Source organism: Aquarana catesbeiana, linkage group LG07 (genome assembly GCF_042186555.1).
Source record: "Aquarana catesbeiana isolate 2022-GZ linkage group LG07, ASM4218655v1, whole genome shotgun sequence".
NCBI classification, from domain to species: Eukaryota; Metazoa; Chordata; class Amphibia; order Anura; family Ranidae; genus Aquarana; species Aquarana catesbeiana.
In genome coordinates, this window is record NC_133330.1 from 47,649,600 (window position 1) to 47,676,645 (window position 27,046).

A 27,046-nucleotide genomic window follows, 5' to 3' on the forward strand; every position below is an offset into this window, starting at 1 on the left:
ATTTATGTAGCTGAGAAAAGAGATTATCTGATCGGTATTTATAATTATTTTTATATGTACACAAACATTTTGTTTTTCTTTTTTTTTTTTTTTTTTTTTTTTTATAAATTGGTTGATGAGGGCTCGTATATACTTTAACTCTACTTTCAAAATTTTAAAGGGAATTTCTTCCTTTACAATATCTGATTGGAAGCAGAACTACTAAATCCTGGGTGATAAATACACCTGTATTAGCACTGGTTCTTCATATCTGTCATCTGATAGTCAATACAAATGAATAATTCCTCTATTTTTATGTGAATCAACGTATTTTACAAAGTAACTGTGTGACCGGAGCAGATTGTTCTAGTTTTCCTCACTCATATTCATCACAGTGGAATTGAAAGGAAATTCGAAGAATAATTATCCCCCTTGAGCATAATGCTGTTAATCTATATCAGCTATTAAACGCACGGATGTGATGGCTGGTGAAAGATCCAATCTGTACGTTTTCTCCTCTTGCAGTCAGACCCTGATATAATGCTCTGACTGCCCATCCATCATAATTAATTACTGTGTCATAATTCTTGGCCATCCTGCGTGGCCACAACAAGATAAAGGAGCCATTTAAGATAAAAATGCATTTTATGCAGGAAGTTACATCAAAGTATAGAACATGTCTTATTTATTTACTGTTACACAGCGTCTGGTTATTTGTGGGCAATCTCTTAACACGAGATTCTACACCATAAAATGTAATGTAAATATGTAATGTGGTTACAATTTAGAGTCAGATACACAAAATAGGCGTCTAAAAGTGGCCATAGATCGATAGAATTTTCTCTTCTCAATAGGTTTTTATTGAAAAGTTTTGTACAATACAATGTTATGCAAAGCATTTCTGAGGTATGCATATGATATATAAAGATCAATAGAATTTTGAACGAAAATTCTTAGGAAAAAAAAGACGAAAATTCTCAGAACCGTCTCAGAACACTCAAATGTCATTGGAAAGATTTTGTTTGCTTTTAACATTTGATTTTGCACTGAATGTTCTTTACTGAACGAAAACCACATACACTTAGAAATTTGTTAGTTCGAGATAAAAATTTCCATCCTGCTCCTTCAAGTTTTCTCATCACTGCAATCGAAAAAGAATGTTGATTTGACTGATTAGAAAAATGATTGAACTTTCTTAAAACATTATTTTCCTAAATCGTTTCCTAATTACCGTTTGAAATTCTACCCATCTTATGGCAAGCCTAACCACTTCCTAACTGCGCCATAGCCGAAAGACAGCTACAGAGCAGCTATGTTGTTCCAGAAGGGCCTCCATGGATGTCCTCCCAGAACCACGCCTCTCGTGCGCCACCTTTGGACACAGCCGTTCACAGATCGTGGTAAAGGGCTAATCACAGCGGCCCTTTATCACGTGATCAGCTCTGTCCAATCACAGATGATCACAGTGTAAACAAAGTTGCTGGTTATCGGCAGTACTTTCCTCACATGCTATCACAGCATGAGAAGAGGAGAGCCGGTAACTGGAAATCCTGACAAGGGATATGCACACAGATAATTAGGGCACTGATCATCAGTGTAGCCCTATCAGTGCCATCAATACTACCCATCAATGCCATCAATGCTGCCCATCAGTGATGCCCATCAGTACTGCCCATCAGTGCCTCCTCATCAGTGCCACCTAACAGTGCTGCCTATCAGAGAGTGTCTTGTCAACATCTGAAGAAGAGAAGAGGGAAGAAGACGACGAAGAAGACCGGGCCACTGCTAGCAAAAGAGCAATAGATAGCGGAGGAGCCCGGCAAAAGAACCGGAGAGCGGGAGAAGAACCAGACACCGGGAGAAGAGGCCGGAGGGAGCGGAAAAGTCAGAAGAGACCTCCTGAAGTCGGAAGAAGACCCCCAGAGCTGCCTAATAAACTACTTTAAAAACCTGTGTAGTGTGTTTTTTTATTGATACTTTTTTCCCCAGGTGAATGGGTAGGGGTACTATGTACCCCATACTCATTCCCAGAGAGTGGGAGGCCGGGATCTGGGGGCCCCCTTATTAAAGGGGGCTCCCAGATTCCGATAAGCCCTCCGCCCGCAGACCCCAAAAACCAATGGCCAGGGTTGTTAGGAAGAGGCCCTTCTCCTCATCAACATGGGGACAAGCTGCTTTGGGGTGGGGGGCCGCAGGGCGTCCCCCCTTCCCCAAAGCACCCACCCCCCATGTTGAGGGCATGCGGCCTGGTACGGTTTAGGAGGGGGGGCTCACTCGTCCCCACCCCCTTTCCTGACCAGCCAGGCTGCGTGCTCGGATAAGGGTCTGGTATGGATTTTGGGGGGACCCCCACGCTGTTTTTTTCAGCGTGGAGGGGTTCCCCTTAAAAATCATGCCAGACCTGAGGGCCTGGTATGCTCTGCGACGGGGCTCGCAAGGTGTCAATCTCGCACATAAAAGCGGCAAGATTGACTTCCTCTTCTAGTCCTGTCATACCTCATCAGTTTTTCTTTTTTAATAAATCTGCAAAAAATTTCAACAACTCTGTTTTTTTCTGTCAATATGGGTTGCTGTGTGTACATTCATGAGGAAAAAAAATTAACTTAAATGATTTTAGCAAATGGCTGTAATATAACAAAGAGTGAAAAATTTAAGGGGATCTGAATACTTTCTGTCCCCACTGTATATATATAAATATAAATATATATATAATTACCCTGTAATGCATTAGTGACAGTATGTAAAGAAAAAAATTGTGTTAAAAAAAAAAAACAAGTCACTGTGCCTCTTACTAAATGCCTCAGACTGTCTAGTTTTTAGTTTTCCAGAAAGGGGTCATTGGGGGTATTTGTATGTGCTGGCATTTTAGGGGCCTCAGGAAATGAGGCTGTCAGTACATCAGAATTGATCAATTTTCAAAAAAATATGCCATAGTTTGTAGATGTTATAACTTTTACACAAACCAATTAGTATACACTCAGAGGCGGCTCTCTAATTAGGCGAAATAGGCGGTGGCCTCAGGCCTCGCAGTCATAGGGGCCTCGCACAGCTGGCTAGTTTACCTAATTAGAGAGCCGCCCCTTCCAGCAGCAGAGATCTCCGCCATCACACAGTCCCGAGTCCCCTCACTCTGCTATAGGGAGAGATACGGGCTGCGAGTGAGACATGTGATCGGAGCTCCGGATCACAGAAAGTGAGAGCCGCTCAGCATAGCCTGTTCTGACAGATCTCCCCCCTCCCCCTGCTGCCCGTACAGCCAGACAGAAGAGGAGAGAGAGCTTCTGCTCCTCCTCCTCCCGCCCTCTCCTCCTGTGTCTGCCCCGCCCACTCTCCTCAGCAGTGTTCTCTGTTCTGCCTCAGAGAAGGGGATGTGTGGGTGGGAAGATTCAAGCTGAAGCCCAGCAAAGAGAAAAGGACAAGAGGAGTCTGATCCATTCAGCCATCCATTCAGTCCCTCCTGCCTCCCAGTGAGTACACTGATGTAGAGGATGCTCTTTCTTTCTTTCTTTCTTTCTTTCTTTCTTTTTTTCTTTCTTTCTTTCTTTCTTTTCTCCTTCCTTCTCCACCCATCCCCCTTTTATTTCTCTCTTTGTGACAGCCTACCAGAATAGGTAGGATCTGTGAGAGCAGCTTCCCTGTGCAGCTCTGCTTGAGGAAAATATATCTTTATTATGCCTACCCCCTGTACTGTCCACTCCCCTATACTGTACCCTCCTAATACAGTTCATTTTCATCCCTTAAATTTTTTTTCCCATTATGGGAGTGAGTGGGGCCTCATGTCTAAGTTTTGCCTAAGGCCTCACAAAGTCTAGAGCCGCCTCTGTATACACTTATTGATATTTTTTTTTTTTTACCAAAGACATGTAGCAGAATACATTTTGGCCAAATTTTATGAAGAAATTTCATTTTATTAGATATGTTTTACAACAGAAAGTAGAAAATATTTTCGGTCTTTTTTCATTTATAGTGCAGAAAAATAAAGAAAGCTCTATTTGTGTGAAAAGAAGTGATAAAAATGATATGATAGAAATGAAAAAAAAAATGTGCGTGTGTTGCATGACAGTGTTGCGTGTGTTGCATTGCCAGTTAAACTAGCGCAGTGCTGAATAGCAAAAAATGCCCTGGTCATGAAGGGGGGTAATACTTTCCGGAGCTGAGGTGGTTGAACAGGTTCCTATTTATAAAAGGCGCTCAAACCACAAGGTCTTACTTCTAAACTGCGTGCTATTTAGAAAAACGGTGTTTAAACCGTGGGTTCCAGTTCTAAATGGTAACCTATATAAAAACGGGGGTCCTATTTATAAATATAACTCAAACCATGGGGTCCTATTTGAAAAAAATGTCAAAATGTGATTGATTTTAATCCACATTTTATTGATGGTGACCACTGCTTATGCGTTTTTATCATTTTTTCCTCAATTTGAATCAATCCTATTTGTCAATTTTTTATTTTTTATTTTGTAAGCCTCACCGGTGCAGGGACTAATGTCTGTTGTAAACATACCGTGTACTCTGCAATGTACTGTGTGATCTATATATCAGTGCAAATTGCAATATAAATTCAAGATAACAAATAATAAAAGCAGTGCACTTTCATACCCTACGGGTAAACACAGGTTCATTTTTTTGTTTTTGTTATTTTAAAGACTTTGTTTTAATATTAATCCCAAAAATAAGTGCCTATATGTTCACCAGTCAATTTTTATATATTATTTTCTTATGATTTGCATAACTTGGGGTGCAGCGGGGATTGTTTCTTCTGCGAACATACCTTCTGCTTAAAGGCTCTCCTCTTTTTTTATCTCAGAAAGTTAGGAAGTACTGTAATGCACAGAAATAAACATGTTAAAATCAGCTCCATGAAGGTTTTTTTAAATATTAATTCCCAAACATCCTGCAGAATTCTTTGAACCGCTAGACTTGTAAAAATACTGCTTATTATTTTATAATGGTCCTCGCCTCTTACTATGAAGAAAAGATCTTTGAACAGTAATGCAGTGGCCTTTTGCACAGGAACGACAGCGGTAAATATGAAATGATGCCTTTTATTTAATAGCAGTAAAAATTCAGAAATGCGAAGTCTGAAGTGATTAGGCTTTAGCAAGGGAAGTGACAGAATCATCTCTCATGAGTATTGATAAGTGTGTGGTTTCAACGGAATTGACAACTCTGTAGTCTTCTATTTATGGGAGGCTATTTGGGGCACTGGTTGGCTGTAAGATCAGCCAAATCATCTCAGGCTGATAGTCTGTAACTTTGCAGAATATACATATATATATATATATATATATATATATATATATATATATATATATATATATATATATATATATATATATATATATATATACATACATATATATATATATATATATATATATATATATATATATATATATATATATACAGTGGGGACGGAAAGTATTAAGACCCCCTTAAATTTTTCACTCTTCGTTATATTGCAGCCATTTGCTAACATCATTTAAGTTATTTTTTTTTTCCTCATTAATGTACACACAGCACCCCATATTGACAGAAAAACACAGAATTGTTGACATTTTTGCAGATTTATTAAAAAAGAAAAACTGAAATATCACATGGTCCTAAGTATTCAGACCGTTTGCTGTGACACTCATATATTTAACTCATGGTGGCAAATAAGATTCTATGGTCTGATGAGACCAAGATAGAACTTTTTGGCCTTAATTCTAAGCGGTATGTGTGGAGAAAACAAGGCACAGCTCATCACCTGTCCAATACAGTCCCAACAGTGAAGCATGGTGGTGGCAGCATCATGCCGTGGGGGTGTTTTTCAGCTGCAGGGACAGGACGACTGGTTGCAATTGTGGGAAAGATGAATGCAGCCAAGTACAGGGATATCCTGGATGAAAACCTTCTCCAGAGTGCTCAGGACCTCAGACTGGGTCGAAGGTTTACCTTCTAACAAGACAATGACCCTAAGCACACAGCTAAAATAACGAAGGAGTGGCTTCACAACAACTCAGTGACTGTTCTTGAATGACCCAGCCAGAGCCCTGACTTAAACCCAATTGAGCATCTCTGGAGAGACCTAAAAATGGCTGTCCACCAACGTTTACCATCCAACCTGACAGAACTGGAGAGGATCTGCAAGGAGGAATGGCAGAGGATCCCCAAATCCAGGTGTGAAAAACTTGTTGCATCTTTCCCAAAAAGACTCATGGCTGTATTAGATCAAAAGGGTGCTTCTACTAAATACTGAGCAAAGGGTCTGAATACTTAGGACCATGTGATATTTCAATTTTTTTTTTTTAATAAATCTGCAAAAATGTCAACAATTCTGTGTTTTTGTGTCAATATGGGGTGCTGTGTGTACATTACTGAGGAAAAAAATGAACTTAAATGATTTTAGCAAATGGCTGCAATATAACAAAGAGTGAAAAATTTAAGGGGGTCTGAATACTTTCCGTCCCCACTGTGTATATATATATATATATATATATATATATATATATATATATATAAAAAATATATACAATATATACAGTATCTCACAAAAGTGAGTACACCCCTCACATTTTTGTAAATATTTTATTATATCTTTTCATGTGACAACACTGAAGAAATGAGGAGAGACAAAGAACAGTGCCGTCTAAGTGCAGCAAGTTAAGAAATGTAATAATAAACAATAGATATGGATACACTCACAAACGGGGGATATATTCAGGCATGGTATGTAATGTGTTCATCTGTTCTGTCTCCAGGTGAAGCCTTGCGTCACTGGCTGTGATGGATGTCTGTGATCTGGCCATCTTCTGGCCGCACTGTTGGCTCACAGCACTTTAAGGTGGCTGGAGCAATGATCGACGGTGCACAGTGAAGACGTCACTTCAGGGTACCAGGTCAGCGGGCGGTGCTCGCGTTCGGAGCATGCGTGCCCCTTCTTCAGGCTTAGCTGGTGGTAATCTCTGAGTAGGGTTAATATATATACACACATGCTATGCAGGATACTATAGGGCTTATGAAACAGGTAACCATAGCAACATAAAAACAAGCAAAAACAACAATATTGTTGTTTTTTTCTTGTTTTTATGTTGCTATGGTCACCTGTTGCGTAAGCCCTATAGTATCTCTTCCTGCATAGCCTGTGTGTGTGTATATATTAACCCTACTCAAAGATGGCCACCAGCTAAGCCTGAGGAAGGGGCACGCATGCTCCGAACGCGAGCACCCCTGTCTCTGCTCTAATTCATCCAAAAGGTGTTCTGTTGGGTTGAGGTCAGGATTCTGTGCAGGCCAGTCAAGTTCCTCTACCCCAAACTCACTCATCCATGTCTTTATGGACCTTGCTTTGTGCACTGGTCCAAATCCTTTGGTGGAGGGGGGATTTATGGTATGGGGTTGTTTTTCAGGGGTTGGGCTTGACCCCTAAGTTCAAGTGAAGGGAATTCTTAAGGCGTCAGCATTCCAAGACATTTTGCACAATTTTATGCTCCAAACTTTGTGGGAATAGTTTGGGGTGGTCCCTTCCTGTTCCAACATGACTGCAACATGATGATATATACGTGATCCTGCGCAGCGCGGCCGCCCTGTAGCATTAAGTATGCTATGGGGCGGTCGGCAAGTGGTTAAACCACAAATACAGTGCTGTTTATTACTGCAGTCGATTTCTGTACTTTCTCTGTTTCTACTGTACCAGTATCATTCCCTAAACCCACATTGATTTCTTTGTTGAAATGATAAAACTTATAAGGAAGGAATAAAAACACCTTTTCTTGTCTATCATGAAAAAATAATGTGCTGGGAGCAGTAATCTGCATTAGTCTCGATAACATGACAGCTATAGAAAGGACTGGGTCTTGGGATCAATACAGTAATCTGTAAGTCAGCCAATCACACGCAGAGCTTTAGAAACAATCAATGTCTTATCATTTACTGGTAAAAAATATGTCTGGCTAAAGGTCTTAGTTCTAGAAGGATACCTCACTTGGTGCAAGCTGAGAATAATCTTAAAGTGCCATTTAACAAGATTACAGATAAGTTGTTAGTGACTCACCACCTGTTATATTATCCTAAGCCCTGTATAGTTGTAGCCTTCAGACCTTCACTTAAAGGGACATTTAGCTATTTAGAATTATACTGCAGAATCCAATTAGAGATAATCCCATTGGAAAAGTCTGCAGAAAACAATGTTCTATGTGAGTAGAGCCACATAAGAAGCAAAAAAGTAGAGAAAAATATATAATATGTCATTGGTTCAGTCTTTTTATTTTGTCATGGAGATATAAACAGAAGGTTAAAGCGGAACTATGGGCAAAACAAAAAAATTAGAAATTTGATGCAATCTGTCACCAGCATTAAAAGAGAGAGAGCAGGGGTAGAGCAAGGGGGGATAGTGAATAACTAAGAGGGAACTAAGAGGGAAGAGAGAGATGAAAAGATCGAGGAGGGTCAGGGTAACCCACAGGACAACCTAAGGCTAAATCCCGCCATAGGCGGTTCAAATCTCGGATGGTTCAGCAGGGACCAGTGGAGATTCGAACCAATATGGGCAGGCCGGATGTATCCAAGTTGACAGATCAATCAACTTGTGTACAACCAGTCTATTGGATTTTACATGCAATTATTGCTAGTAGCTGTTATGCTTTGTGTCTATCTCTTGCGGTAAAACCAAGGAAGCTTAGACTACTATAGTGTATCAATGCTTTACTAAACAGAAAAGCTGCACATACAACTGTAGAATACACAATACAACACAACTCATAGCTTACAAAAATATCCCTACAAATATAAGCAATAAGTAGACTAAACCGTTATTCAACATAGGGTTTAAGATGTAATGTTCTTCATGGTTCCTTGCGCAGTCCAAACTCAAAACATCTCCAAAGTTCTCGACCTCCTCGCATCCATGTTTTCCTCTTTGTCCTTCCAAACACCTCTCTTGTCCAAACACATTTTTCTTTCAAAAGCTCCCCAAGCCCCTCCCACCAACTTCCTGCACACAAACATCCTCTGCTCAGCTCCAAAACCTATCCAACTGGTTCATTTACATATCAATGAAGCATCTACAAAATAGGGGATTGATTTATGGCATTTTAATTATAATGTTTTTAATTAGTAATGGCGGCAATCTGCGACTTTTATCTGGACTGCGACATTATGGCGGACACATCGGACACTTTTGACACTATTTTGAGACCACTGACATTTATACAGTGATCAGTGCTATAAAAATGCACTGATTACTGTGTAAATGACACTGGCAGGGAAGGGGTTAAAGACTAGGGGGCACTGATTACTGTGTAAATGACACTGGCAGGGAAGGGGTTAAAGACTAGGGGGCGATCACTACTCCCGATGACAGGGAGCAGTAGATCTCTGTCATGTTGCTAGGCAGAACAGGGAAATGCCTTGTTTGCATAAGCATCTCCCCGTTCTGCTACTCCGTGACACGATCGCGGGCCCCCGGCAGACAAAGAGTCCATGGGACCCGCGGGCATGCTCACGGATTACGCGGTGGGCGCGCACACACCCCGCCGGCGGCGCGCCCACTATGCCATTTGCTCAGCTGTGCCATTGTGCCGACGTACATCGTACGCACTGGTCGGCAAGGGGTTAAATAAAAAATGTTGTTTTTTTTTTGAAGCACTATATTTTCCTACTTATTTTGAGTATTTTACCAACATCTACCTAAGGTTTGTGGAGGATGGAGATGGATCAAGAGGCATCAGTGAGCTCGAGAAGGTCATTGCATTTGTGGAATAGGAGACCCCATTTAAAGGGGTAAGAGCATGAGACCTACTTGTGAGGTCTTGATGAGCACATACAAATGTTGGTGAAGGGATAGATGCACATGGTAAAAGTACATTATGGAGGATTATAAACGCAGAGGAAAGAAAAACGTTGACACGGTTGGAAGAACATATAGCACTACAAATACTAAAATGCATGTTTACAGAATGTATGTACACTTGGGACTTTTGTGTTAATAAATTAATTTCTTCAGATTTTCATGAAATTATGACATAAATTCATTATATGGAAAACTATTAGAAGGTGTATGTTACAGTATTTGTATTGTGCGGCACCTAGGTGTGAAGAAATGCTTTAAAGAATGCTTTCAAAAATATATATTTTAATTGTTTACTTTTATCAATTAACAAACCCATACCCATATTATTCCAAAGGATTCATGTGCATGGTGAAATCCAAAGACTTTGTGGAAACCAACCACCAAAAAACCCACGAGGGTGTGTGCTCACCTTCCAGATGGGCGCCTATTACAGGGGCCAATCAAGCCTCGTAACAATTAACCAAAAGTCTCCAAAAGCAACCCCAGGTGGATATCAATTAGATATCCGTAAACTTTCTAAGGATGAATTTTATATTGTACACTGAATGTACCAAAACATCAAATATTCATCCAGATGTGTTTCAGCAAACCTACATTATCAATAAATGTACAGGTATATGTTGTTCTTATAGGATGTTTGGTAGCTTATAATAATGCCCTGTACACACGAGCGGACTCTTCGACCGGACTGGTCCGATGGACCGAATCCGGCAGACAATCCGACCATGTGTGGGCTTTATCAGACCTTCAGCGGACTGTTTCTGTCGAAAATCTGACGGACTTTAGATTTGGAACATGTTTCAAATCTTTACGTTGGAACTCCGCCGGACCCAGTTCCTACTGAAAAATCCGCTCGTCTGTATGCTAGTCCGATGGACGAAAACCGACGCTAGGACAACTATTGGCTACTGGCTTCCTTATTTTAGTCCGGTCGTACGTCCTCACGTACAAATCCATCAGACTTTGGTGTGATCGTGTGTAGGCAAGTCCGTTCGTTCAAAAGTCCGTCGAAAGTCCGTCAAAATTCCGTCGAAAGTCAGTCGGAAAGACTGTCGGACCTTTGTTGCTGAAAAGTCCGCCCGTGTGTACAGGGCATAACTCTATATGTAGTTATTATATGATGCTTCATAGCTTATAATACATTTATATGTTGTTATTATATGATGTGCGGTAGCTTATAATAAACCTATATGTAGCTCTTATATGATGCTTCTCTTAATGCCAAACACAAAGTCCAGTATTTGCATATTAAATACTAGCAGGTAAACTATAACTAACTGAAATAGTTTTTATAACATCCACGCTTGCTAATATCTAAAATCTCATATAAGCATTAACAAATTAAAGTAATTAAAAATGTAATTCTTATGATTTTTTATCCGCAGTTTTCCTTAAAATAATCCTAATCCTGCCATGTAAACTACAGTAGGCTCTTACTGTTATTGGCTGATACTTTTCTGCCCCTGTCTTTCTATTGTTCTCCTTCATTGTCACAGTGCCAATGGACATGGTACAAGCATGCTCCATTGAGAACTGATGTGTAGAAAGGACATGGCTACAAAGAACCTACAGGAGATCAGTGGCACTTTAATGCATCATAGGATAAATAAAAGATGAAAATTGTATTTTCTTAAAAAAAACTTAATTGTGTATTAAACATATATTACAATATTACATTAGTATTCGCTGTTCGGTGAACAGGTGAACACTCAATGTTCGAATCAAACTTACGTTCAACTCGAACATCAAGCTCATCCGTAATAGATAGATAGAAAGATTTATATAGTTTGATGATTGTTTTTTAATATAACAGACATCACCTTTACCATGTATGACTAGCATTATACTCTTATAGAACTTGTAAATTTAACCAAAATTAATTCAAAGCTTGCAATCTTCAGCTTGTTTGGTTCCTCAATGCGTTCATTCCCGCTGATAAGCAGTAGGGGGATGAACAGCTAAAGTCGTTAAAATTCCCAAAATTCAGTTCTTTACAAGAATCCTTATAAAAAGCTTTACTCCATGCAGGTCTAAGTGACTGCAAAATGATTTCCATGCTTCTCACAACCGGACTGGAACCTGAGAAAGAAGAAGAGGCAATCAGTCCGTATTTCAGCTGCTGATACTAATAAACTGTTCAAAGCAGCATTGCAGGTCTTTGCAAAAAGTACATTTAAATGGGCATTCCTTCTGATATGGCAACTAAACAAGATAGGTCCTTTATAATCTTTCAGGTCAAAAAGTTTCTTTTTTTCATATGGAAACGGTAAAAGTCCTGTTGATTTTCGTGTTAACACTTTTAGGTTTGTTCAAAAGACATCAGGAAGAGAGTCCCTTCTAGAGTTCCTTCTAGCAGATAGTATCAAATCTTACAGTCTAAACCCAAGAATAAATATGTCATATTTTGCAGCTTACCAGTCCTTTGATGTGATGTCCGCATTTGTTTTCCTTTTATAAGGCTTCATTCCTGTATTTTATCTAAGCACAGTCCTTTATGACCGGCATCCTCCCATTTATGAGCTAACTAGGTAATATATTATGTTTATACCAGACAATTGATTAAAGTGATGCTATTATGGCTCTTTTTGGGTATATGGGAGTTTATGCTATTTCATTCTTTTTTTTAGGGCCAGACTCTATATAGGCTATTGAGTGTTTCCCTTCAGTGCAATTTTTGTAAATATACACTTTATAACACATGGGAAGTGCCCTTAAGGTAGCTACCATCCGTGTATTTCATATTGAGCTTTAATTGATCTTGCAATACCAGATTCTATGGCAACATATGATCTTTTTGATGTAGACTTATCATTGCCGCGGTGTCCTGTCTGGGCTCCCCCTGTTGCTCTGGTGCCCACCTGGGGATCATGTACATTGCATTGCTAGATTGCTGAAGTATGTTCCATGCAGCAAACAAAGTGACAGATTGTAGCATTATGTGTATAAATACATTTTAAGCACTGTTACTGTATTTTTCTTTAGAGGATTACTGTACTGTACTCATGCGTCCTGATGAAGCTTAACATTGACGAAACGCGTTAACACGTGAGGACCTTTTCACTGTCTTTGAACTTATCAAGCAAGATTATTGTAATCACTTTATGTACAGTTGATCCAATAAGCACCATGAAATTCGCTGTTATGAATTCCTCTTGTTTTTAAACATTATGTATAATAAAATGTATGATTTTATATAAGACTCCTTGTCTGGCCTATATAGTCCGACTTTTTTTCTAGTCTTGGTTTTTCCTGTATTTTAAGTTGGTGACTCTAACACACTGTGCTTCATTGACAATCTGGGTACTTTATCTTTGGAGGACAAATGTTGGTAGACCTCTTGCTCCTGATTTGGACTACAGCACAGGTTCCTCCATCCTTATTTCCATAATATAGGGGGGTTGTTCTGTAGTTCACAGAGGAAAGCTGAGCAGTTAGACAGGGCTGATATAACTGTTAGCGATTTCAGTGCAGCAAAGAGCTTCCCGTTATGTTAACTTCATGTTATGGAGTGAAAGATGCCTCCCAATTTGGCTCATGCATGGTCACCATGCCACACTGATAAAGATGAGAAGTGGGGGCGTGGCCTGGCTCAGGATGTGATCGGACGTGTTCCTGTGTAGCTCCAGTCTCTCCCTATGTAATCCTGCTCCATCCTGATCAACCTTTGTCAGCAGCCAATTTCTTTTTTGCCTAATCCCTCCCGGTGTGTCTCCTGCATCATCGGGGGGCATTTTGGTGGATGGAAAAGCGGCGAGGGAAGAAGCAACCCCCGGTAAAGATGAGCATCACCACTCGCTCCTGCCAAGATGGCTGCCACAACACTGTCCATGGGCCCAGCTCTTCACCAGCCTCCACTCCGGATCTCTTTGTAGACGGCCAGGACGTGTCCCCACCACCCTCCCCTGGGATTCCGGACCCTACAGCTGTGCCCCTGCTAGTGACCCCGGGTTCGGCGGTCACGGACGGTGATAAGGAACCCACCCTGGCGGAGGTCCTAGCCAATATCAAGGTAAACCATGCAGACCTTGTGGGGAAGGTGGATGGGCTTAAGATTGATCTCACTATTATGTGGCAGGGCATGCACAAACTACGTGGCCGGGTTACTGAAACTGAGCAACGTATTAGTGATTTGGAGGACACTGTTGCTCCCATCCTGCCTAAACTCAATACGTATGGGGCAAAGATTGCATCTCTGGAGGATAAGGTCGATGACCTCGAAAATCGCCTACGCAGAAATAACCTGCTGGTTGGGCTTCCGGAGCGGGTGGAGGGGTCTGACCCTGTAGCCTTCCTAGAGAGTTGGCTCGAGCAAGAATTTGGCCGTGAGCAGCTATCCCCCTGCTTTGTGATTGAGAGGGCCCATCGAATCCCGGGACGCCCCCTTCCTGAAGGTCACCCCCCCGCGTACGGTGGTGATCCATCTCCTCAACTACACAGACCATGACTCCATCTTGGGGGCTGCCAGGAGGAAAGGAAGTCTCCGCATTAATAATGCTGTGGTGTCCCTCTGCCCGGACTACTCTGCCTCAGTCCGCAACCATAGAACCAGTTACCAGCGTGTCAAGCAGAAGCTCCGGGAGCAGGACATCCAATATTCCATGTAATTCCCTGCTACCCTCCGGATCACATACCAAGAGAAAGCCCATTTCTTTCAGTCCCCACAAGATGCCATGTCCTGGTGGGAATCACTACCCTGCCCTCTTAAGCCTCCTGCCTGATGCGGATCTCCACATCCTGATGGTCCCATTGCTGAAACTGAAGTTTCCTCCCTCCTCCTGGTTCTCTTTTTTGAATTTCATTTTTTGTTATTCATCACTGTGATGTTTTGTTTTGTTGCTCAAACATGTGCTGACTTTGGATGATCATACATGTCTCCGGAGGGAGAGTGCCTAATCTCGGTCCTTAACCGAGCCCGAGCTGCCTTTGGGTTTAATCCCCCACTCCTTTTTGGAATTTTGAGGTAAAACACTGACTATTTTGTTTTTCAGACTTTTTTCTTGCTTCCTGTTCCAGGCCATGCGCCCCATGCATGGTACAAGTTCTGGGTATAGGCCCACTCCCCTTTTTTGGAGCTGGGCAGGGAATTTATTGCCCTTGTTGGGTAATGAATATGCTAATGTACTTAGTTTTGTTGTGTGTATGGTGTATGTATGAATGGTTGTATGTTTAGCACTGAGGCCCTTGTTTTCCTATGGAGCTGTGACCGGGAATGGGGAGCCCTCCAGGACCCCCGTAACTGTCCCCCTCCCCCCTGACCCAGCACTTATAATACCAATCCCATGACTGATGTAAATGTTTGTTCGTGGAATGTCCGCGGACTGAACTCTAAATTTAAAAGAGCATCTATCTTTGAGGCCCTGAAACATACTAAACCGCACATCCTATGCCTCCAGGAAACTCACTTTATGGGGTCCAAAGTGATGGCACTTAAAAAACACTGGGTGGCCAATCACTATCAATCTACCTATTTAAATTATGCTCGGGGGGGTTGCAAACCTAATCTGTAAGGGGTTACCGTTCGCGTGTCATCAAGTTATCCTAGATCCTAAGGGGAAGTATGTAATTTTACATATATCAGTTCATGGAACATCCCTTATTCTGGTCACGGTCTATCTCCCCCCTCCGGTCTCGGCTGTAATGTTCTCTGATCTCAATATCCATTTTGCCACCATGCGAATTGTCCTATGCTTATCCTTGGGGATTTCAATTCGGTCTTGCAACCTGACTTGGATAGACTAAAACCTCTACAATTCGAATCCAAGTTGTTTTGTGCGTGGTGTAATACTTATGGATATATGGATCTGTGGCGCTGGAAATTCCCCAGTGCCAAGGTGTACTCCTGCCAGCCTAGGTCCTATGCAGCTCTTTCCAGAATTGATTATGCCCTGGCCACGAAGGACTTTTTACTTAACGTTCGGTCCATAACGTATCTGCCCCAGACGGAGTCTGATCATTCTATGATACAGGTGGGTTTGACTATGGGCCACAGACCAGCATTCCAAACCTGGAGACTCAGCCCTCTCTGGATCTCCACGCCGGAGATATCTGAGGTCATCCCGACTGACATGGCCAATTACTGGTCCCTCAACACTGACTCTGCTGCTGTGGGCCCTTTCTGGGATGCCTTTAAGGCTGTGGTCAGGGGCTCCTACATCTCCAGAATTAAGCGTTACAGGTCCGCCGGACGGTTGACACAGGAGGCTCTCCGAAAAGCATTGGAGGAAGCTCATGCCCGTCATTCAGGCACTCCCTCCTCTGAGACTCGGGGTATGCTGACGGATGCCCATAGGGCTCTGCAGCTACATATGGTAGACTTGATGAGGAAACAGCAGTTGTACTGCTCGGCTCGCATTCATGAGCATGGAGGGAAAAATGGCAGGCTCCTTGCATATCTTGCACACGCGGACTGTCAGGATGCCTCGATTGCTACAATTCAGTTACCAGACGGTTTGACTACATCTGACACACTGCCTATTAACCAAACTTTTGCAGATTTCTGTGCCACATTATACAAGGGTACGGATATCCCTTCAGAAACAGACTTTATGGGCTTCTTCAAATCCCTTGACCTCCCGGCACTTAGTAACTCTCAGCAATCCCTTCTAGATAAACCCATTACATTGGAGGAGGTCACTAAGGCCATACACCTCCTACCCTCTAATAAAACTCCTGGCCTGGATGGACTCCCCTCGGAGTGGTATCAAACACATGTGGAAGAGCTGGCTCCCAGGCTCCTCAAAACGTTTCAAGACTCCCTTAAGTTGGGGAAGCTTCTTGATTCTATGAATGAGGCACCCATTGTTGTTATACCCAAGCCTGGTAAGGATAGACAACAATGTGGATCCTACCGGCCTATCTCACTCCTGAACAATGATGCAAAAATTCTAGTGAAGATACTTGCCCTTAGATTTCAGACGGTCATCCTATCCCTCATACCGCCGGACCAATCCGGTTTCATGCCTGGCAGGAGTACATTTGATAATATCCGTAGATTGTATTTGCATGTCCATGATGCAGCACGTGCGAAACGCTCTGGTTTAGTCCTGTCCCTGGACGTATTAAAAGCCTTTGACACTGTGAGCTGGTCTTTCCTATGGGAAGCTATGGCATGGATGGGTATTGTCCCATACTTTCTCCAATGGGTTTGATTACTATATGCTGACCCAAGGGCTAGAGTCCGCACAAATAAGGATATCTCTGCACCATTTTATTTGAACAGGGATACTTGGCAGGGATGCCCTCTCTCTCCACTGCTGTTCGCAGTAGCCATTGAGCCATTGGCTCTGGCGGTGCGGCAGACGTCTGAGATTGGGGGTGTCCGTTCCGGCCCACTGGAGAAGATATCTCTATACGCAGATGATGCCCTGGTATATTTGGATGGTAGGGAGAGCTCTTTTACTAAATTACTACAAGTTGTAGAAGAGTTTGGTGTGGTCTCGGGGCTCCGGGTGGGCTGGGAAAAATCACAGGCTTTTGCTATTGGTCCCCCTTCTCCTTATGAATATCTACAGAGGTCACATATCCAAATAACACCCTCCTTTAAGTACCTAGGTATTCAGATACATGCTGACCTCCCTAGATATGAAGAACTCAATATCGCCCCTATAGTTCATCAAATGACGGATAAATACCGTACCTGGTCATCGTTGCCCCTCAATCTAATTGGTCGCATAAATATATTTCAAAATATTTTTATCGAAATTTCTTTATTGCTTTAGGGCTTCCCCGGTTTTCCTCACCAAAAAATTCTTGGCAAAACTTGACTTTGCCCTTTTCACTTTTATATGGAACGGTTGCCAACCTCGTATAGCCGAATCCTCCCTACAATCGGCTAAGGCCGTAGGCGGTTTGGCTTGCCCGAACTTAAGCAATTATTTCCTCGCCTCCCAGCTCACCTATATCCATGAATGGTTGCACTCTGATCCCCAAACTCCTGCCACTGCCTTTCTTTTGACCTTATTTGAATCGCCTACCTCCTTGAGGGATGAATTGCATAGATCGAGGAGGACTGGTGGCTCCAGATTCTCCCCCGTTGAGGTTTGTTTTATGGCTTGGAGGGAGGGGGGAAAAACACTGACACAGTCCATAGCGGATATTTCGCCACAGGCTCCCCTGTGGCGAAATCCAAATATTCCTGAGCTCTCTGGCCATCTGGACTCGAAGTGGTGGGCCAGTTTTGGAATCACACACCTTTTTCATATATTTGAGGAGAATACCCTACTGTCTTTTGAATCTCTTAGACTTAAATATGGCCTCGACAATAAATTCTTTTTCAAGTATCTTTTATTACGACATTTTGGCTAGTTGACCATAGAGCTCACGGAGTCTTCTATTGAGGACCTTCTGTCGTTCCCATAAATAAACAAACTGGTGATGACCTTTTATGGATGCCTCCAGGTTGTGGGAGCGGATCCCTTTCAGAATTCTCAACGTAAATGGCAGATGTTTATGCCTGAGCTTTCTGAGGGGGATTGAGAAGAGGCAGTGGAAATATGTTTTCAGGATATCAATAGCACAGCTGATATCCTGATACAGTTTAAGTTTATACATCACTTACATTATACACCTGCTAGGTGGGTCGAGATATTGTGCTAGATGTAACATGTATGCTGCCGATTTCTTTCATATGTTCTGGACATGCTCTGGACTTGCAACCTTCTGGTAGGACTTGTTTGCTTTTTTCAACCGTAAACTGCATCTGCCGGTGCCTTATACCCCGGAGGTTGGCCAGTTGGGAGTTTTGAATGACCATGTTCCTCGCACTCATGCTAGAACTTTGATACGTATATTGTTATTTTACGCAGGTAAAACAATTTTACTACATTGGAAAGATACTACCCCCCTTTCGGCCCACGCTTTCTTTCGCATTGTTCATGGGACCCTCCCCAAATTCAAATTGATATATAAAAGTGGGGCTTGCCCTAAGAAGTTCACCAAAATATGGCAGCCATGGCTGGACGTCTCGGTGGACTTCTGGGGGGATGTCCTCTCTTCACAGTTATCTCAGTAAAGTGGTATGATGTTGTGATTCAGCAAAAAAAATTTTGTATATATATACACATGTGGATGGACTTAACGGTTTACTACCTTGGGGTTTCTGGAAATATACTGCAGTAATGAGGTCATGGGTGCTATGTCTTTGAAAGAGTATCTGTGTGAATGGTTTAGTTCTTTTCTTTTTTGGGGTATAAATGTTTTCTCCAGATGTTCTAATTGTGATTCATTATCCGAATTAAGTTGCTGATTGCAATATATATATGTATTGACAGTCTGTACTTTTCCTTTTGTTTTGTCCTTCTTTTGTTGTTTGAAACTGAAAATAAACACATTTAAAAAAAAAAGATGAGAAGTGGCTGTACCAATAGTCCACCACTGCCATTATCAGAACGTGCAGCCATCACTGTGTGCATATAGACTCGAAATTGTTACAAACAACCTAAAGGAGATCAGCAGCACTAAGATTCAAAATAGGATTGTAGTTCTAACTCCCAGAGCAGCCACGGGATTGTTAGGTCCCTCTTATGTCCTGCGGTGGTGACCAGCCCTGAACTAAACCCAACACTCACCAACATATCAGTAACAATGCAAAGGTTTGTATTAGGATCAGGACAAGCCCTGTAAATGGAACAATGGTAACACAGATCTAATGACAGTAGAATTAACTTATTGTATGATACAAAAGTAGTAATTAGCACACTAACATAATTGACCTTTTTTCCCTCTAATATCCTATGGTGGGCCTTTCCAAACAAACTAGGGTTAAATAAAAGAGAACAACTAGAATAACAAAAACAACAGTATTAGCAATAATAAAAATCCTCACATTAATAAAGAAGGTCAATAGCAATGTGAACTGTCTTACAGGGTTTAGTCCCTACACCACTGGCCAGTGAGAGAATATCAGATATAGAGTCTGCTGGCGGTGGAGCCTAAAAACTCTTATTGGATAACTCATTTCCAAAGTGGGAGTGTTTGTAATCCACAGGGGAATGCTCCCCAAACTGTCATGAACAGATTCCCCTAGTGGAAAAGTTCAACAACAGCAAGCAAGCTTAGGCACAAGTATTGTTGGCAAAAATCACTGTCACCACTGATGCTGTGGAAGTGTCCTAGGGTCAGCAGTCTGTACGCTGAAAGCCATTTGAGAGGTTCCGCCACACTCTGTAGCTCCCCTCTCGATCTTGCAGCTCATGCCTGTGATCAATCTTTATCCCTCTATGGAGTTTGCAAAGCCAGAGATCTTTCTCTCTCTCACTGCTGGATTATCCTTGTGATAAAGCTTTGTAAATTGAGCCTACATATTTTATCAACAAAATGTCATCTGGTTAGAATTTAGACCGACTTTAAATAAATTTAACTGATGATCAGCTCTAGCCATTTTTTGTAGAAACTAATTCCTGGAGAGTGTGGTTCTGGTTTTAAGCAAGGCCTCTTTAAAACATCTGCAGCTACATGCAGGCACTTGGTGGAGCCTGGTAGTGGTGCAAATTTATTTTTCTAACAGAAGATTATTGTAATTTTCCATTGGTAGAACTTTCATGTTTATGACTATGGGGAGAGGAGAGACCATTGGTGAGGATTCTGCTTGCCTTTGGGAAAAAATCCACCCTAGTTCACCTATTTGACCCCTGAGACTGCCCAAAAAGGATCGTTAAAGAGACGCAGTCACTGGGTGATCTGGGTAGTGCTAGAGCTTGCTGCTAAGCCACACCCCACACATTACTTTTGTCCCATTACTGTGATAGGCAGATTCACTGGCCAATAAATATGTGCAGGAGGCAGGACGGGACACATAACGTGCAGCGCTATCAGAATTTGCAATAGTTTTATCTTTTAGAATGCCCATGGCAGCATGCTTTGAAAAGATACTGCAGGTACCCCAAGGTGTTAAAACCTTTTTCTCCTTTCATCCCAGTGACTGAGCCTTTTTAAGGACAGTTGGAATTGTAGATTAAGCAAAGGTTCACCTATGTTCCTAGCAGTGGCTGCTGGTGTTTTTTTTGGGGGGGCGGCAATCAATCCACTCACCACCACCCCCCTAGGTCATAGATGGCAGCCCCCTTAACCCCCCCATGGTCAGGTGGCTGGCCGAGTTACGGGGGGTCATGGGCAGCAACTCCCCCCGGTCGGTCAGTCAGTCAAGGCCCTGTATTTACCACATCTCACGGGCAGAGAGGTGGGTGGGCGGTGACAGCTTCTCTCTGGGCTGCGGGCTGCTTGTTTGCTGCTCAGTTATCCTGCGTGCATCTTCTCCCTCCTCTCCTCTGTGTGCTGTGCGTCTCCTGCCGGCCAATGTGATCGGATCTCCTTATGGCCAATTGGGTGACGGGTCTCATGACCCACTTCCTGATTGGCCGGTAGGAGATTCAGCGTTACAAAAGCGGATATTCATTCACTATTGTAACACAATTGGGACCACCCTTTTTTTGAAGCCTATTAGAGCCTCTTGCTCTAATCATGTGCTTCTAAACCCCCCCATTGGAATCCATGCAGCAGGCGCCCATGCGCCCCTAATGGACAGGCCGCCACTGGTTCCTGGGCACCTTAACACCTCATAAACTTGACTTGGAAGGTTCTAGTCTGTGATCACCAATGTTTAGAAAGACCTTGCAGGGCCCTTTCTTGAGACATCTGTATGACTTTGTAAACCTATCTTGTGTGAGGAGTCAGATTCACTAGGCCCTACCTGACAGCTTAATCTAGTGAGATGGTCATTAACTATGTAATGACTCTTTGTCCTGCCCCAAGGTTTCCTGAGCTGCCAATCATCAGTGCTGTCACATGGAATGGGAGGGGGAGACACATGCTCCCCCATACTTGACTGTACCTGCTACTTTTTATTTTTGGGTTCCTAATATTCAAAATGAGCAGCAGTAGAAAAATGGGAAGGTGAGTATGTTCTGCTGTTGGTACCACCAATAAAGTGAATCAGCAGCTTTGCCAGCACAGTTTCACACAACTTTTTTTTAAAGGAGAAATATGGCCAAAGCTCATTTGGCTATACTTCACCTGTAGATCACAGGAGTGCAGTTCGTTCTGCACTCCCGTGACCCCTTTTCAGTCAACAGCGGGTTAAAGCCTGCTGTCAGTTGACATCACTCAGCCAATCCAGGATCATTTAAAGTGTAACACCTGCAAGACAAAGGCATAATGAGCTAGTATGCATAGCATACTAGCTCATTATGTAATACTCACCTGAGATCGAAGCCCTCGCTGCGGTGCCTGTACACTGCTCCGGCGGCCGACATCCCTCCCGCGGGCTACTTTCAGGTATCGCGGCTCCGGTGCTGTGATTGGCCGGAGCCTTGATGACGTCACTGACGTCCCGTCCCCTGCACAGCCCAGCGCTCCAGTCACCGGCTTTCTGCTCAGTGAAGACTGAGAAATGAATAATCAGCGGTCTTTGATCTCTCAGTTCTCATTCTTAGAAGTGGCAGGGGACAGATGCAGTATCTGATAGACGCTGCATCCAACTAGGTGAGTTTTTTTTTCTAAAAGCCAGACTTCTCTTTTAATTATTATTAGAAGAGTTGCAGGCTTTTATTTGTTCTTGGCACCAAAAACCCCCGATCCTGAATTCCACACTCCCAGAACAAACATGCTATAGTTTTCATTATATTTACCCTGTAAAATGTCAGCCATCTTACAAATTATAGTGACTATTTTAAGACTAAAGTCTTGTACACATGATCGGATTTTCGTCCGGGAATTGTGTGATGACAGACTGTTTTCTTAAAATCCGACCATTAGTACGCTCCATCAGATAATTGTTGTCCAACTTTCGGCCAACAAATGTTGGATGGCAGGCTAGTAAATTTTCGGCGGACAACAGTCTGTTGTCAGATTTTCGTATCGTCTTTCCACAAGTCCGTCACACAAAAGTGCAAATTACAAACACGCATGCTCAGAATCAATGCTTACAACACACAACATTAGCAGAAGGTGCCCAAAGGGTGGCGCTCAAGAGCTGAAATGCCACGTAGTACATCACTACGTTCGTGTTTGTTGGCTGACAATTGTGTACCATTTGTATGCAAGACAAGTTCCCGGCACATGCCCTTCAGACAAAAGTCTGACGCTCTGTTGGCCAACAATCCGATCACGTGTATGAGGCTTTAGAGAAAAGATTTTATACAGTTTACAGATTTAAGTTGTTCAGTGTGTCTTATGCAAAATTTACTAGGGAACAAAGATAAAACTCACTATTTAATTAAGCAATGTGTGTCACTTACATTACAAAGAAGAAACGCATATATGATGGCATATACATGTAATTAGAGTCATGCATTTGATCAGAGGGTTCAGTGAGGAAAAGATACCAGCGTTATTTTACTAAAGGTCCTTAGATAATACAATCACTTTGGTGAAAAGGAAATAAAAGCTGCAGAGAAATGTGTTCATGTCATCAGGAGAAATATTGTCATTCTAAGATAAAAAGAGATAAGTCTATTTTTATATGCCTAATTAACTACATTTGTTGCCAGATGAATCTAGGGAGACAGGACTATGGATGTGCCTAATACTAATTACATAAATTATCAGATCAAAGGTCAGATTTTTGTATTATTTTGCTTCTACAGAATTCTCTTTGGGAAATATTTCAGAAAGGCAGCACAAACGAATATGAGAGGTGAAACTATGTGTACAGCAGCAATGCCATTTCGGAAGATAAAATTTGCTTAAAAAAGTTGCTGTTGATAAATAGTTCTTAGAGCGATGCTTTACTTTTTTTTTAATTCATTTTAAAATATTTAATTTTTTTCACTTTTACATTTTTTTCACTTAACCTTATTAGTGTCACAAGAAGGAGCTGACAAACCCCCAACATGATAGTAGTTTCATGTAAAAGGTCCTCATTATGGGGACATTAGGAGTCTATTAGACCCATAATTCCTCCTTTATACTCTGCCCAAACAGATCACGTATAGGCTGTACTTGATCTGTTGTTATTCCAGGCCCATCTGTTTAATGTTTCATTTTCTTTCTTTCCAAGCATCACAGTTGGGGTAGAATATTATATTCCTTTCTCTCCTCAATACAAAAGGGGCACATAAACCATAAGAGGGTTTTGGGGAACAGAAAAGTGCATCCATTCCGTTATAGTGTTATAATGTTAAAAATGATGGTAAATTGAACAGATATTGGACATTTTCTTTTAACTATGATTAGTATATTAAAGTTATTGTAAAGGCAGAAGGTTTGTTTTATCTTAATGCATTCTATACATTGAGATAAAAAGCCTCTTGTGTGCAGCAGCCACCCTAGCCACCCCCTATACTTACCTGTGCCCCATTTCTATCCAGCGATGTCCACTACTGCCTCGGCCATGTGGGACTTTCCCTCCTGATTGGCTGAGACACAGCAGTGGCGCCATTGGTTCGTGCTGCTGTCAATCAAAGTCAGTTAATAAATCAGGAGAGAGAGGGGGCAGGGCGAGCTGGGGCTGAATGGACACACAGAGCTGCAGCTTGGCTCGGGCGCCCCATAGCAAGCTTCTTGTTGTGGGGGCACTCAAAAAGAGAGAGGGTCCAGGAGAGCCAAAGAGGGACCCGAGAAGAGGAGGACCTGGGCTGCTCTGTGCAAAACCATTTCAAAGAGCAGGTAAGTATAACATGTTTGTTATTTTTATAGAAAAAAACTGAGACATTACAATTACTTTAATTTCATGTTAAAACTTTACAAGACCAGAAAGAAACAAAAAAAATTGGCTTCTAAGCATGAAGGTTAAAAACCCTCTATGTGCAGCAGCACCCCCCAGCCCCCCAATCCTTACGTGAGCTCCCTCCAAACCAGCGATAGCCTTGGCTGTCAAGGGGACTCCCCAGCCTCATTGGCTGAGAGAGCAGTGGGAGCCCATTGGCTCTCATCATGGTTGACCAAAGAAGTTTAGTGCACGTGCTCAGTGTCATATCCAGAGTTTGTCTTTGGGAAATAGACGTATGAGTGCTGCCAGCATTGCTGCAGAGGTTGAAGGGGTGGGAGGTCAGCCTGTCAGTGCTCAGACCATATGCCGCACACTGCATCAAATTGGTCTGCATGGCTGTCGTCCCAGAAAGAAGCCTCTTCTAAAGATGATGCACAAGAAAGTCCGCAAACAGTTTTCTGAAGACAAGGACATGGATTACTGGAACCAAGTCCTGTGGGCTGATGAGACCAAGATAAACTTATTTGGTTCAGATGGTGTCAAGCGTGTGCGGTGGCAACCAGGTGAGGAGTACAAAGACAAGTGTGTCTTGCCTATAGTCAAGCATGGTGGTGGGAGTGTCATGGTTTGGGGCTGCATGAGTGCAATGAACTGTGGAGCTACAGTTTTTTGAGGGAACCATGAATGCCAACATGTACTGTGACATACTGAAGCAGAGCATGATCCCTTCCCTTAGGAGACTGGGCCACAGGGCAGTATTCTAACATGTGAACGACCCCAAACACACCTCCAAGAAGACCACTGCCTTGCTCAAGAAGCTGAGGGTAAAGATGATGGACTGATCAAGCATGTCTCCAGACCTAAACCCCTTAGAGCATCTGTGGGGCATCCTCAAACGGAAGGTGGAGGAGCGCAAGGTCTCTAACATCCAACAGCTCTGTGATGTCGTCATGGAGGAGTGAAGAGGACTCCAGTGGCAACCTGTGAAGCTCTGGTGAACTCCATGCCCAAGAGGGTTAAGGCAGTGCTGAAAAATAATGGTGGCCACACAAAATATTGACACTTTGGGCCCAATTTGGACTATTTTCACTTAGGGGTGTACTCACTTTTGTGAGATACTGTATTTACACCAATGTTGTTGGCGAATACCTCCCCTCTCTATTTTTGATCCTTGTACTTTATTATTTCTTATCTTACAATAAAGTTATTGAAAAAAAAAGAAAAAAAAAAAGAAATGACACTTATTGCTCTGGATTCAGTGCACACTATAGATGAAAATGCTTTTGTTCATATTTATGTCAGAGGTTTAAGGCCCGGTTCACACTGATGCGCTGTGAATTTGTTCCGTTTTTTGTCCTGTGTGAGGTGCGAATTTACCACGATTTTACCACAATTTCAGGAGTTGGACATAGCTGCGATTGATATTCTAGCCAATGGAATCATAATGTAAGAAAAAAAAAGGTGTTAACTTCCTGTGTGCTTCCTGGTTTTTGTGGAGAGTAGTGTAGTGGAATTCGCACATATGTGAACCATCAATGTGATTCAAGAACAATTAACATTGATGTCTATGGAGACTAAATTCGCAACGCAACGCGGTAAACTCGCACAAGACCCTTTTTTTTTATCGCATCGCATTCGTAGAGGAATCGCAACGGATGTATGTTGACGACCGTCATTGAAAACAATGACTTTAGGGATGACATGCGAATTTAAAGTGTTTTACTTTCTTTTTCTTAAGAATTCAAACTACATAGCCGTTCAAACAACATAAGTGAATGGTAGTCATGCTAACCTTTACTTCTCTATTTTCAAAACTTTGTCAGAGTAAGATTTTCCAAGGAATTTTAAATGAATGGTGCTATGACAAGTTGTCTGACATTGTTAAGGTTAATGATCTGCTGATTTACAAAATGAGGCACGTTCACCAGTAAATTAATTTGATTCTAGTTCTAGTGAAAACTCCAATAACACTGTGTACATTGATCCAGCACAGCAAGTCTCAGGAGGAGATTCTAATTCATGCTTTAATAAGGGTGAGACACTTATAGCTAGGATTGTGTTATGGGACTTGCTGAAATGGTTTTCTAGGAAAAAAATCTATTTACTTCTGAATTTAGTAAACATTTCAGGCTCTGTTTTCAGCAGAGTCCTGATTATACATAGTATCAAGCTATTATTAGGAGGTCACCTAGTAGTTAAGGAACAATCTGTATGCCTGTTCTGTGACCTTATGCCCACTGAATGTAATACAATGGAAAAGAATTGAGACATGTCTGTGTTATACAGCGTTGTACTGACACACATTTTAGTATACATTAAGCTGGAATCTAGCTTTCCAACAACCTCCCTCCTTCAAGTATCCCCTGAGATTTTTTTTGTGATTTTTGCTTTTTTTGTTCTCATCCCTTCCCTAACACAGATGGCAGCCTGAGGTTCTTCAACGACTTCAGGAAACGGAATGAAATATCCAGATTTGATGCTTATTCCATGCCTTCTAGTATATGAGTTAATGGAAAAGTTGAATCCTGACAGGTACCTTACCACCCTCGATCTTACTAAAAGGTATTGGCAGGTTCCCTTAACAGACAAGA